This window comes from Lytechinus variegatus, chromosome 18, assembly GCF_018143015.1.
Source record: "Lytechinus variegatus isolate NC3 chromosome 18, Lvar_3.0, whole genome shotgun sequence".
NCBI lineage: Eukaryota > Metazoa > Echinodermata > Echinoidea > Temnopleuroida > Toxopneustidae > Lytechinus > Lytechinus variegatus.
Window position 1 is genome coordinate 12,262,122 of NC_054757.1, and position 13,019 is coordinate 12,275,140.

Sequence of the window (13,019 nt, forward strand, 5' to 3'; positions counted from 1 at the left end):
AAATTTAGAACCAAAAATATGGATTACCCAGGTCCTGAAATACCCAGATACTTGTAAATATTTACATCAAAGACAAATACAAAATACCTGGGATTAAATCAAAATTGATTCCTTTTTCTCTTCAACAAGACATGATTGCAATTTTCCTCTGCACAGGTCCCGAGGAACTTGTTTTTAGAGCGGAAGGATTTCTTGATAAAAGCGATTTCCATGTTCCTTTTGTTCCATTTCAAGTTTCCTATCAGTTCCTTAAGCACATCTCTTGCAACCATTCTAGTTGGTTTGTTTTCAATGACTCTCTTTTTTCTTTCATTCTTTTTCTTTCTCTTTTCCAGAGCAATTTTCTTTTCTGACTCACTCATACCCCCATTTTCCGACCCCCTTTTCAGTGCTTTTATTTAAAACTTCTTCATTGTTTCTTAAATTTGTTTCTTAAATCCATTCATTCGTCTATCTGCCTACCTTTCCATCTAAAAAAAATAAGTTAAAATGAATGGATAAGTGTCAGAGAGGACAAAATCAAGAATTCAGGCATAGACCTTTGTCAAAGAATGACATAGTTGAACAAAAAATACATGACCACGTTTATATAAATCTATTAAACTGCTGACCCATTAATTTTTTCTTCACTAACTCATTTATTCATATATTTACATTAGATATATGTATAATTGTTTTAGAACTAAACTCAAATCATTCTTTAAATTGTTTTTTACTTTTTATCTCTAACCTATCTTTTCAAATAAACTGTTCATTTCTTGTGTTTCAATTCATTTTATTCATTTGTTTGTTACCAATTCAATAATATCTCATTAAATTCCAATTCATCCTCCATTTCTTTGAGCTTTTTTTAAAGTAAGATTCAATCAAAGTTATTTCACATTCTATTTCTTTTACTTTTCACTGTTTTCTTATTTTAGGGGAAGCATTCTAGACAAAGGGCCAGTCTACTTTATATTTCCGTTAATGTACCCTGCCTTTACAGGTGTCAGGAAGGAATACTCTGAGGGGCACCAATTTCCCCACAACCGCCCCTTCTAAGCCCCCAACCCTTTCCTCTTTCAATCTGTAAATATCTAGTCAAGATGAATTTTCTAAGACGACTCATTTTTTTATTACCGTCCCTGTGGATGGTACATAAAACATACCCTTTCCTCTATTGATACCTAACTAAGGACTAATATAGGTGGAAAACACATTTCTTCAATTAAACCAAAAACAGAAAAAACGTTAAGTATGGTATAATCAGATAGGCCTATAGAAGGTTTTATCTAATCAACAAAGCCCTACCAAAATAAGCCCCGATTTCCTCAAGAAAACCTGGAGTTTTATGAAAGACATATCAAGAAGGTACTACTTACACGTATGCTCTTCTAACCGAATAAATAAGCTGCAATTTCTTTTTGTTTTAACATTGACCATCATATCTAAACCAACTTGGTCTAAGTCTAACAACCATTTGGTCCATTCACCACTTGGTCTAATAATGGACCTACTAGTAGGTCCATGGTCTAATACTCACTTGGTTTAACTATAATGTAGTCTGAAGCCTTGATGGCCTAATCCACCTTGTCTTCTTATTATTTTGTGCTGTGACATAAAAATTTGGTTCATAACTCGCTCATCTAATTTCATCTCTAGACCAAGTTCAAAACTTGCTCATCTAATTGTATATATAGACCAAGTTCATGACTTGCTCATCTAATTTTATCTATAGACCAAGTGGTGTCTGACCAGGTGGATATGAGACAAAATTGGTATAGCCTTAATGGAAATTAGTCAAATGGGTGAATGGGTTAAATGACAATTAGACGTTATGATTACAAGACAAACTAGGATTAGACCATATGGGATGAGTCCCAAAATAGACAAAGCAGATGTAGACCAAATGGCAAATTACACCATTAGACCAAATGGTTAACTAGAAGAACTGGTAACCAAAAAAACAATAAATCAGATTAGGCCAAGTGGGATAAGATAAAAGCCACAGTAAGCAAAGCGGGTGTAGACCAATGAAGTAGCAATACACTACTCTACCTGTCTTTTGTAAGCTGTGACAGCAAACCATGACACACTGTGACAAAGATTAGACTTTAAGCCTGTTTAACCTCAAACTTGAACCGCAATGGTCTTGGTAGTGACCCTCATGGGTTTTGGAAATCTAGCCCCTGGGGTGCTTCTCCAATAATCTTACTCTTATTTCCTATTCTTGTCTTTCACTACTCCCTCCTCCTCCCTCTCCTCCTAAACTCTCTGTGTATTTGTATCAACTACTGTGATAACGATGATGATTACGACTTAAAAAACATACTGCTACCTCTACTACTATTTCTACTAGGACTTAGAGATAAATGCCAATTGTGGTAACAATTTCAAAATGAGTTTGTACAGTTTAAAAATAAATGACCACCTAAAAATGTCTTCAAATAATTTTATTTTTAATTTCTTGTCAAAATAATTTGAACAGGAAGATTCCCCCAGAGTTAATGATATTCCTCTTTTTTCCCTTTCTTTATTAAGTACTTTCCCCTTGGTAAATATTGGACCTGCCCCGGTTAGTACTGATGTCTGCTAATACTGTACTACTCTTGTACCACTCCTACTCCTTCATCTCGATCTCCTGCCCTCTTCCTAACAAATTTCTTTTTAATGCCATTGCAAAGAAGGATGAATTAATCATCTCTCTAAAATTATCTCATTATGTAATATGTATACATATGTACCTCGATTTCACAGCAATAAATACTTGTACAATGTAATTAAATCATTCTACAATCAACACCTTTTCCTCTCCAACAAAGGCTCCTAATTAATAGCTGGGAACACTCTATTACTGCATCATTTTCTTAATTGCCGCTTCCTATTTTGGGGCCTGTAGTTCCTATTCTGATTATCGGTCTCGCATCAACTGCATTGCGTGAATGACTTTGTATCTTTTAGTGATCTATAGATGAGAGAGTCTAGCACTCTCTTTCCCTCAGAAGAATTGGCTCACTGGAAAAGTCCCGGGACTTTGGACCTCAAAGTCTGAGGTTCAAATCCCACTGCACCACTTGTGTCCTTTGTCAAGACATTGATTAACCTAAAATTGATACTCTCCACTCGGGTGCTGAATGGGTAGATGGGCAGGAAGGTTGTATTCATCCAGCATTGTGAATGCCTAACATAGCAACTGGCTTGAATAATCCCCAGAGATGAAAAATGTGCCCATTTACATGAGCCTTTAGATCACATTTCATACAACATGTGTTTTATGGTATTCTTGTATTTCCATTCATCTAAATCAATAAATCTTTAAAAATAAATCATCCTTGAAGATTCCCAAAAGTTAATCCATGCTTTAAGAAAGGAAGTCATCAATTGTTAAGTAAATCAAGAAGCCGGTGTTACGAGAACCATCATCCTCTATAAATCACACGTCAACGGACGATCTAAAAGGCAATGATAGAGTGCAGTACATGTATGTCATCATGGCACTGGGGAGCATGGTGACCCTGAAATACGTGCAATAAAAGGTCATATCAATATTTCTAAATCACTTTGGTTAATTTAACGACTTTATTGTGAAGTTGACAGGATTTGTCAAGCACTATTCAACCTTTAGTCATTGTTTGATAATCTCAGTGGCAATTTGGGCAACTGTAGAATTGAGCTTTTAGACTCCAGCGACTGTTAAGTGTTGACGATTCTTGATTCGCTGCTTTTTTCGGCCCCCTCTTTCAGCCTATTATTCAACCATCATCAATCTAAAATGTATGATCAAAAACATTAAATTGGGAGCAGAAAATTAATCAAATTGGAGACTATCAATATTAATGACTTTTGTACTGAATACAATAAACTGCCAACCACAAAGCATCAAAGTTTTTTTCAAATCAATGCACATATGTCACTCCTCATCATCGTTAATTACCCATTCAAAATCTATGATCAAAGCCATCAGATTTTCCACCAAAATCATCATATTGCTGATAAAACATTGCAATGTCCTTCACCTATAGATAATCATATGTAGGGCCTATCCTCCTCAACACTCAACATTCAAGAGCTGTTGCTGAGCTGGCGCCATGAGTGCCATGATGGTCTTGGCATGCGCGTGTGCTCTTTAACTCCATACCATTATCACTCATATTATTATTGGGGAGTAACATGTTTGGAAAATATAGAGATGGCGACAAATGGAAAGAGGATGATTTTCAACTTGTGGAGCGTTGTAACCCAGTGGATTAGTCTTCTGACTTTGAAACAGTGGGTCGTGGGTTCGAATCCCATCCATGGCCTAATTGCCTTCAGCAAAAAATTTATCCACACTGTGCTGCACTCGACCCTGGTGATGTGAATGGGTACCCGGTAGGAAGAAACTCCTTGAATGCTTTGCATTCTAAATGTGTCTCTTCATACGCATTGTATTTCTAAAAAGTCATCCAAACAGGGATTCTTTTTTCATTTAACATTGTTTCAAAGAGAAATTAAATAATACTCTAGAACCAATTTATATTCTTTAATTGGATGTAATTAAGGAAGTCACAATGACCAAAGAAGAATACACTCAAGGAATGATATAAAGAGGGGCCTCAAATCTGGTCAGGCTTCAGATTAAAACAGTCAAGGTCTTTTTAATGACTCACCTGTCGGTAGCAGTTGAGATATTAGCAGATAACAAAGACTTTTAAATCAGGGTACTTTTATATCTCATCTTGACCCAATCATGAAACTAACCTCCATTTGAATAAAACTTGAATAGATAATAAATGAATATCATAATCATGTTGGCCAGAACAGTCAAATCAGATTATGGTAAGGCCTATAAAACAGGATGTCTGTTTATTTATTTCTCTATCTTCTGGATCCCTAGGTAAAATGATTGGTAAACCAACTTAGAGATAGAGGTGATATCTCCTTGGTAATATCATTCTCAGTGAACAATCCAGTCATTCATTATGTATTCTATATGTAGTATGCCTAGCAATTGAGTCTTGGAACTCTTGCTGGAATGCTCCCCAGGGAGTGGAGAATGTGCATACATTGTATGCGGGCATGCATGGATCCAATGACCGGGGTAATATGTCTGCAAAGCGCTTAGAGACGTCGTTCCGATGTATTAAGCGCTATATAAATACGGACTATTATTATTCACTTTAATTCATTTAAAAGGAGAATAAATACATAATAACAAACTATCGATGGTGCATTATGAGTGTTGCACATTTAGTTATCAACATCATTAATATAAATGTTGGATAAAACAAATGTTTTTTATGAAGCTCTGATATAGACCTATACACAACCCATGTCAAGTATGTATTTTTATTACTTTTGTCTACTACTAGTATGCATTTAAGCAAAAAATGACCACAACCTTATGTAAAAACAACAATTTTGTTCAGGAACTGCATAAAGAGCATAGATATAAAGAGATAGACCAACTGGTTGCTTCTTATCAAACATGTCTATATTTCATAAGCCAGGAAATTTCCCTTGACAGGAGGATGTACCAGGCCATTGTGTTTGAGAACTGAGTCAGAGGAAAAATTCATAGAACAGCCAGAAAAAAATATAGACTGTATGTTTTACAGCATTTCCTTTTATAAAGTTTTAAGAAGTAAAGTACAGACTTTCTTCATAGAAAGTCAACTGTGACTGTGAATACTGAGATGAAGCTTATGGGTTTGACATTTCAAAAATGATTTTGAATCGGTCACCTCAACTGCTCATAGAATGGCCAGAAAAAAAATGTAGACTGTATGTTTTACAGCATTTCCTTTTATAAAGTTTTAAGAAGTAAAGTACAGACTTTCTTCATAGAAAGTCAACTGTGACTGTGAATACTGAGATGAAGCTTATGGGTTTGACATTTCAAAAATGATTTTGAATCAGTCACCTCAACTGCTACTCAGAATATACTGCCCATGATCAGAATACCCCCAAACAGGTCTGGTTCAGGTTGGAATGAATGCAGAAAATACATATGTTTGTAGCCTGAACAAGTTTATTTATGGTCATTTTGATGATTGAATGGATCTCAGTGCACTTACTTTAATATCTTTATAAAACAACACAAGTCACTTCAATGAAAATTTTGAGAAATCATGACTCAATCTCAGAAAATCATCATGAAGTTATGAGAATTCCAAATTGCTGGAGGCAAGCGGATGGGGATTACATTGAGAACATCAAGCCAATTCCATACCATTTCCCTCCAAATATCATAAAATCATAATTGTTCAAATTCGAGCAGAGACTGATACTGGAAACTGAATAGAGAAGTGAAGTACCGGTATGATATGACAGGTCCAGTCGGTAAGCAATGTTAAAATCATCAACTATCAATCAGCAAATTAACTACCTATTGTCTCTCCTGCATTTACATTGAGATTCTGTCCCAGAATGCAACAGTTTGATCATGTACATGTATATAGTCATAATACATGCATATACCCACTAGAACTATAAAAAAATCACTTTCCATCACTCTTTACAATCTTCAAACCACAGTATTTTCCAAAGACAAGGTAATAACAGTACTACTGTATGTTTCCGAATATTTCATATTTGATATTAAACATCAAAGGGACAACACAATACTTTCATGACAGGGGATAAGTTCCAAGACTGTAATTAAGTACAAAGGCCTTTGATAGCTTCTAGCATATCCAGTCGACTAGTCCCATGTTGCAATTGATGTCATATATTTATACAAACCACTTTGCAGAGCATCTAGAGAATAATAACAATCGGAGAGGCTGAGTGATATTCCAAGAAATGATGTCTAAACTTTTAAGTAGTTTGGCACAAAGAATGGCAGGGGACAGAAATAAACAATGTACAAAAGCTCTCACACTTCCAGGAAAGGAAGTATTGAATTTACATCAGGTTTATTATTTTTAATTCTGTGGTTTAATCTTGAAAGTACTCAATATCTATGAGAGAAGTTGCTCAAAGAGTGATGAGGAGGGGGTTCTCAGAAAAAGACAGAATTACCTTATGACAAATACAGGGATTGTGGTCTACCTTCACTTAAGGCGGTGCTGCGCCATCCCGAGTTTGCTCAATCTCGAGATTTTAGACCGATCAGCCCTCTTAGCGATTAATCTCGAAATTCAAGAAACCCTGTTTCCACCATCGCAAGACGAGCAATTCCTGCTCTAGCGAGGCTTCGATGCATTATGGTCTGACATCATGAACAAATAATCCGGAGTGCGTGATAATTGCGTCTCCGTTGCAAATAATCTCAAGTTTGTTCAGATCGAGATAATTTGCCGGATCAGAAATAGCGCGCTTATTTGAAAACTCAAGATTGTGCAGACGGCTCTCAAGAAACTGAAGAAAACTCACATTTTTTTATCAGTAATTTGTTCTGATCAATGTGGTTTCAAGGTAGCAGTCAATTTCCTGACTGCGAAAATATCAGCAATGTTTTCATGTGTTAAGATAAAGTCAGAGAGAAAGAAAGGTGAATAACAATCATGACACATAATATCCCCCCTAAAAAGGGGCGAAAACAAAAACAAAATTGCATCTTTTAGAATTGTGATTAATAAATACATCATTCATAAACATTCTCACAACAATTAATGTTTGATTGTGGTATGAATTTTGATCTATTTTCATGCTCTGAGAGGGGATAACGAAGAGAAACACCTTTCTGGACAATGTCCACTAATAGCCGCTGACTCAAGCACTCAATTAGAATGTTTAATTAGGAAGAAGGAAATTGTTAAAGTGATCCGATAAATATGGATTTCACACCTGACTTAAGCCCGTATTAATCCCCTCACCCTCATGTTAAGCTCTGAACCCCCTGTTAATCCTATACACTCATACGGGGCCTCTTAACCTACTTGTGGTCATTCTCATGATCAAAACCCACCTGTGTCTTGGATATTGGAAATTCTATTACCTCCTTCATCCTACATTTTTATCATCCTTCATGTTCTTACAGCAAAACAAAATACTATATCAGGGGAATGTTTCATCAACATTTTTCATCCAACCAGTTGTCACATCCAACAACTTTCCTTCATTTTGATTGGTTGAGACTTGATAAGCACTGTCGCTATGGTAACTGTTAAATAAAACATCCATCAAGTCGTTTCATGAAACACCTCCCCCCCCCCCCCTGATTTTTGTATGGCAGCAGAGATAAAGCAGTGATGCATGCAATTTTGAATAGCATTCATTTAGATCAAATATGTACTTCAAGAATTAACCCATACTTCCTATTTCATCAAGAGCACTTGACATTACTACTCGTAATCACAAAGCACTAAAAACTTGTAAGCAATGGATTGGTATCAGAAGGAATACATGAAAAGTGCATTCATTTATTAGGCTAATGAATATTCAACATCATTCATGGGTGCATTATGGAGTTCCACAGGGATATCTTAGTAGATGCCAATAATAGAATAATGCCCTGGGTAAATATACCTATATTATTACTATTATTACTATTATTATGATGTGGAGCGTGATGGCTCAGTGGATTAGTCTTCTGACTTTGAAACAGAGGGTCGTGGGTTCGAATCCCAGCCATGACGTAATTTCCTTCAGCAAGAAACTCATCCACATTGTGCTGCACTCAACCCAGTTGAGGTGAATGGGCACCCGGTAGGAAGAAATTCCTTGAATGTTTGAGCACCTTGGCAGCTCAGCTAAAGCCGGGGTAATAATGATAGCAGGGCCCGCTGGTAGAACAGTTTTCGATACTGAAGTGGCTACCCTGGGTAAATATGCCTATATTATTATTATCATTATTATTATTATAATGTCAAAACTCATGAAATAGACCAATGCTACCTTATCAGCAGAGAGAGAATAAATAGCCCCATACTCATTAAAGTCCTTTCATCACTTAACATGAGGAATGGGGGTCATCAGGGAAGCCTTGTTGGCCCTCTTTTATTCATAACTATACATCTTCAACAGTGAAAATTTCACAAAGAATTTAAGCATGTAAACATAAATAGGTCCTACAAAACGATGATGCACACATTTGGCATGCTTTTCAAATGGCATTTCTTAGAGGCCTTTGAAGCGGAGGGAAAATAACAATAAATATGAGTAAAAAAGAAAAGACAAGGAAACAATAAGAAAAGGGGAGGGGGATGGTGAGGAAGTTAAAGAGAGATGAAGAAAAACAAATAGAATAAAAGCAAGATGAGCAGATGCCGAACCGCAATTAGGTAAGTAAAACTAAAAATAATCTCACCCCCTTCCAAGAAATAAAACAATGAAAAACATACTTAAGGTGAGCTTTCACTGGACCTCTAATAATGAATCATTATCCTTGCAGTGCCAAACAGGTACAGACCTTGTCAGATACTGCTCCATAATGATACCACAGAGCAATATGTGACAGGGCCTTTAATATTAGCTTACAAGGAAAGATGTTAATGTCTACTCACTCTGCTGTTTACGATTCCTCCTTTTTGGTTCATATTTTTCTCCCTTTTTACTCATTTATTTATCTATTTATTTCTTGTTATCATTTTTCATCAATATCCTACTTTTGACTTTCTATTTTCATTCATTTATATTTTTTTCTATTTTGTACACTATTATTATCTTTCAATCCAATCATTATTTTTCATTTCTCAGTTCAATTTATTTTATTCATCTATTATTTCTTTTTAATCTTTAATTCTATTTATTCATTTAGTATTACATTTGTATTTTTTTAATTTCAAAATTGCATTTTTTATTCTACCATTATTTCACTTAATTATTTTAATCATTATTTATCAATTATAATTATTTTGAAAGAAAGGGGTGTCTGATATCATAATGTATATTCCTACATCAACCATTGCAGGAAAATAGGACCAGAAACGAAGGATTACGAGGGCAGAGATGTAGTCACTTTAAAATCAAATAAAAGTTTAAATATACACTGATGTACATCATCTTGCAATCACCCTCTAAATTGTCTTTTCTTTAACCCTAAATAGACCGAGTTATTTCAACACCTAAGAAGCCCCCCCCCCTTATGATCTCAGCCACTGATCGTGCGATAGGCACACTTCATTGCCCATGGCATAACTTCTAATTAATTATGCTAATTTATGTATAAAATCAAAAGTTTGCTCTATAAGGCCCCTAAAAAAATGTTCACAGACTCTTCATAGGACTCTGATCAAATCATTTAAAAATATTTTAATATCATAATTATTTATACATATATATTTTATTGTTTTTAGAATTTCTTATGTATTTCTTAGATTTGTTTTCTATGGAAATCGTCTGGAACTTTATTCTTACAATAAACAAGATAAAATCAATTAAATTTAATCAGTAAAAGGAGAAATAATAATACATTGATGAATTTTGGCTAAGAACACTATTTACAATGGATTTGTGCACAAATTCATATTTTTGAGCAATTTTGATTCTGCAAGCACTTACAAAATTTTGCGTAATTTCAAAACTATATACATGGGGGTCACAATTTTGATCTCAAATGCTGCATGAGACTTGAAAGTAAAAAGTCAATAGGTGAGGCCATCAACAAATTTTGTGCGGCGGATGTATAACAAGAAATATAGAGGGGGCTGAATCACCCCCCCCCCCATTAGGGTTAACTCTTCAAAGGCACGCCAACATGTTCGATGCAAGTAAGAGTATGTCATTAACATTGGATGGGTTTATAATTACATTGAATGAAGCTCTATACAGAGAATGCAATACTTCCCAGAGGAATGGTAATAGATGAGCTGCCCTCGGGAACAAAGACCCTGATTCAACTTGGAAGATAATGGTCATTTCCTCTTCACTGTCATATATCATCAAACATGATGTCCTAGACACAAGACTAATCATGTCACAAGCGCAAGGAGAGAAGCGAAGGGAGGATCATTGTAGTGTTCTGAATAGGTTTAAATGCATGAGTACCATTCATGAAATTGTCATCTTTTTAATCACTAAAATTGCTAAATTGGCAACATGGTTGAATCCTCATGATCAAAATGGATGTTTTTACTTGCCAATTTGCAAGCATGTAAAGACATTTTCTATCGATCGCAGAAGAGATTTACAGTACACCAAGTGGAAAACTCCAGAAAGGACTTGGTAAGAAAAATTGAATAAAGGTAGAAGTAAAATTGTAGTTGTTAAAATTGTGTTAGCACTGTAGAAAAATGACTGTCCATACCACAATGTAAACCTTTGAAAATCATCTGGTTTTCTATCCTTTTCCTATTTCTATAGAGCATATACTTTACAAGGAAAAGGTAAACAATTAAATAAAAAATCATGTTACCAATTTTAAGAATAAAAGGTGATCAAATACTGCTACAACTACTAAAGTCATGAATGTTCTAAGACAGGAAGGGTTAATATCCGGTTAGCCAATTTGAAGAATTTAAAGTGATAAAGCTACAAATACTCCAATGTCATGAATGGACTAATACAAGAGTTACTGATGAAGGCATGAATATGAGGTTGCAAAATTGAAGAATAAAAAGTGATGAAAATAAAACAATATCGGGCTAAGATGGGAGTTACCGTTAACGGGGTGAATATTAGTTCACCTTCCTTTGCCCAACTAAGATATTTTTTCTTATGGTAGCAAAATCATTCACAAAAATGAGCTGAGAAGAGAGATTACTTTCCAAACCACACCCTTCCTCGGCCGTCACAGGCAATCAAAAGAATGTCATTTCACTCCGACTGTCTTGTCTTGTTAGTGGTTAGACTGCACAGACTTTCACACATTAAAATCATTGACCTGTTTGATATCAGGCCTCTAAAGAGAGAGATTTTCCCCCTTCATATCCAAGTGTGTAAACCTCATGGTCTAGTGGTTCTGACTCCTGTCCTTCAATCAAGAGGTCATGGGTTCAAATCCTACTCCAGTTATTTAATTCCTTCAGCAATAAAATCATTCATATCATGCTGTACTCAACACAGGTGAAGAAAATTGGGCCAGGCAAGAAAATAATTTGTTGAAACAAAAATTGATTAATGGTATACAAATAATGAATGTTTATGAGTGCAATGGACAGAATACTTCATGAGGTGAAAGATGAAATGATCCATTCAACGAGGCGTAGCCGAGTTGAATGGATCATTATTTCATCTTTCACCGAATGAAGTATTCTGTCCATTGCACGAATGAAAAAACATTCATTATTTGGTTTATATGACACATAAAAATTGATTTTTTTTTCATGAGAAATTTATGAATTTAGATGCAAAACATGCTCATGCAGTGCGAGTTCGGTCTGTTGATTGTTACGTCATTACAACATGCGTATTTATTTGTCTATGAGCTGTCTCGGTGCGCGCGTGCAATGGACAAAATCGTATGGATCCAAAATTGCACGATGAATGGATACAAAATTGCACGGTTGATGACGTCATTGCAAAATGGGCTGAATGAACGATATCAAACAACCAATCAAATCGCAAGGATCTATCTAGGTGTCATATAATAGAAACTATTAAATAGTGCATTGAAGTATAGTGCTTGGGCACACTGATAAAGGAAGTGTTAGGTGTTAAACAAGCAAGAATATTGATCACATTTATGACTATTCTGAAGCAAGGAGCAATATAGTTGATTTCAAATTCTCCAGGCCATCTCTCTTTTAAATGATTTTTTTTCAATCTTTATCACTTTAAACTTCCCTAGTTAACAAGACACCATATTGCTTTTGTGATATCAAGTCTCAAAATTACAAGATGGCTTGGTTAGTATGAACAAAGATAATCTATTCTTAATCCTAATCTTACTTGGTTTACAAGTTACCATGTCTCTTCTTAGATGATATCCAGTCCTCACAATTACAGATTGCTTGATTAGTTTGAACAAAGATAATTTCATTTAATCTTAATCTTACCTGGTTCGCAAGTCACTAAAGGTGGTTTAAAACCGCCTCAAAGTTTGTCAGTTCCAGGTATTTTGATAATGTGAAAGCAAATTACGTGTAATCTCCCCTAAAGAAAATACCCGCTTAATAGTAGATACTTGGCAAAATTACGAGAACTTTCGCGGGGATTTTTCCAAGGTCGCAGGTATT

General features: G+C 35.2%; 1 protein-coding gene across 1 annotated transcript in view; it reads right to left on the reverse strand.

The window, feature by feature from the left end:
• Nucleotides 1-13,019, reverse strand: part of LOC121431912 (low-density lipoprotein receptor-related protein 4-like) — a 48,772-nt gene that overhangs the window by 25,766 nt on the left and 9,987 nt on the right. The window lies entirely within an intron of this gene.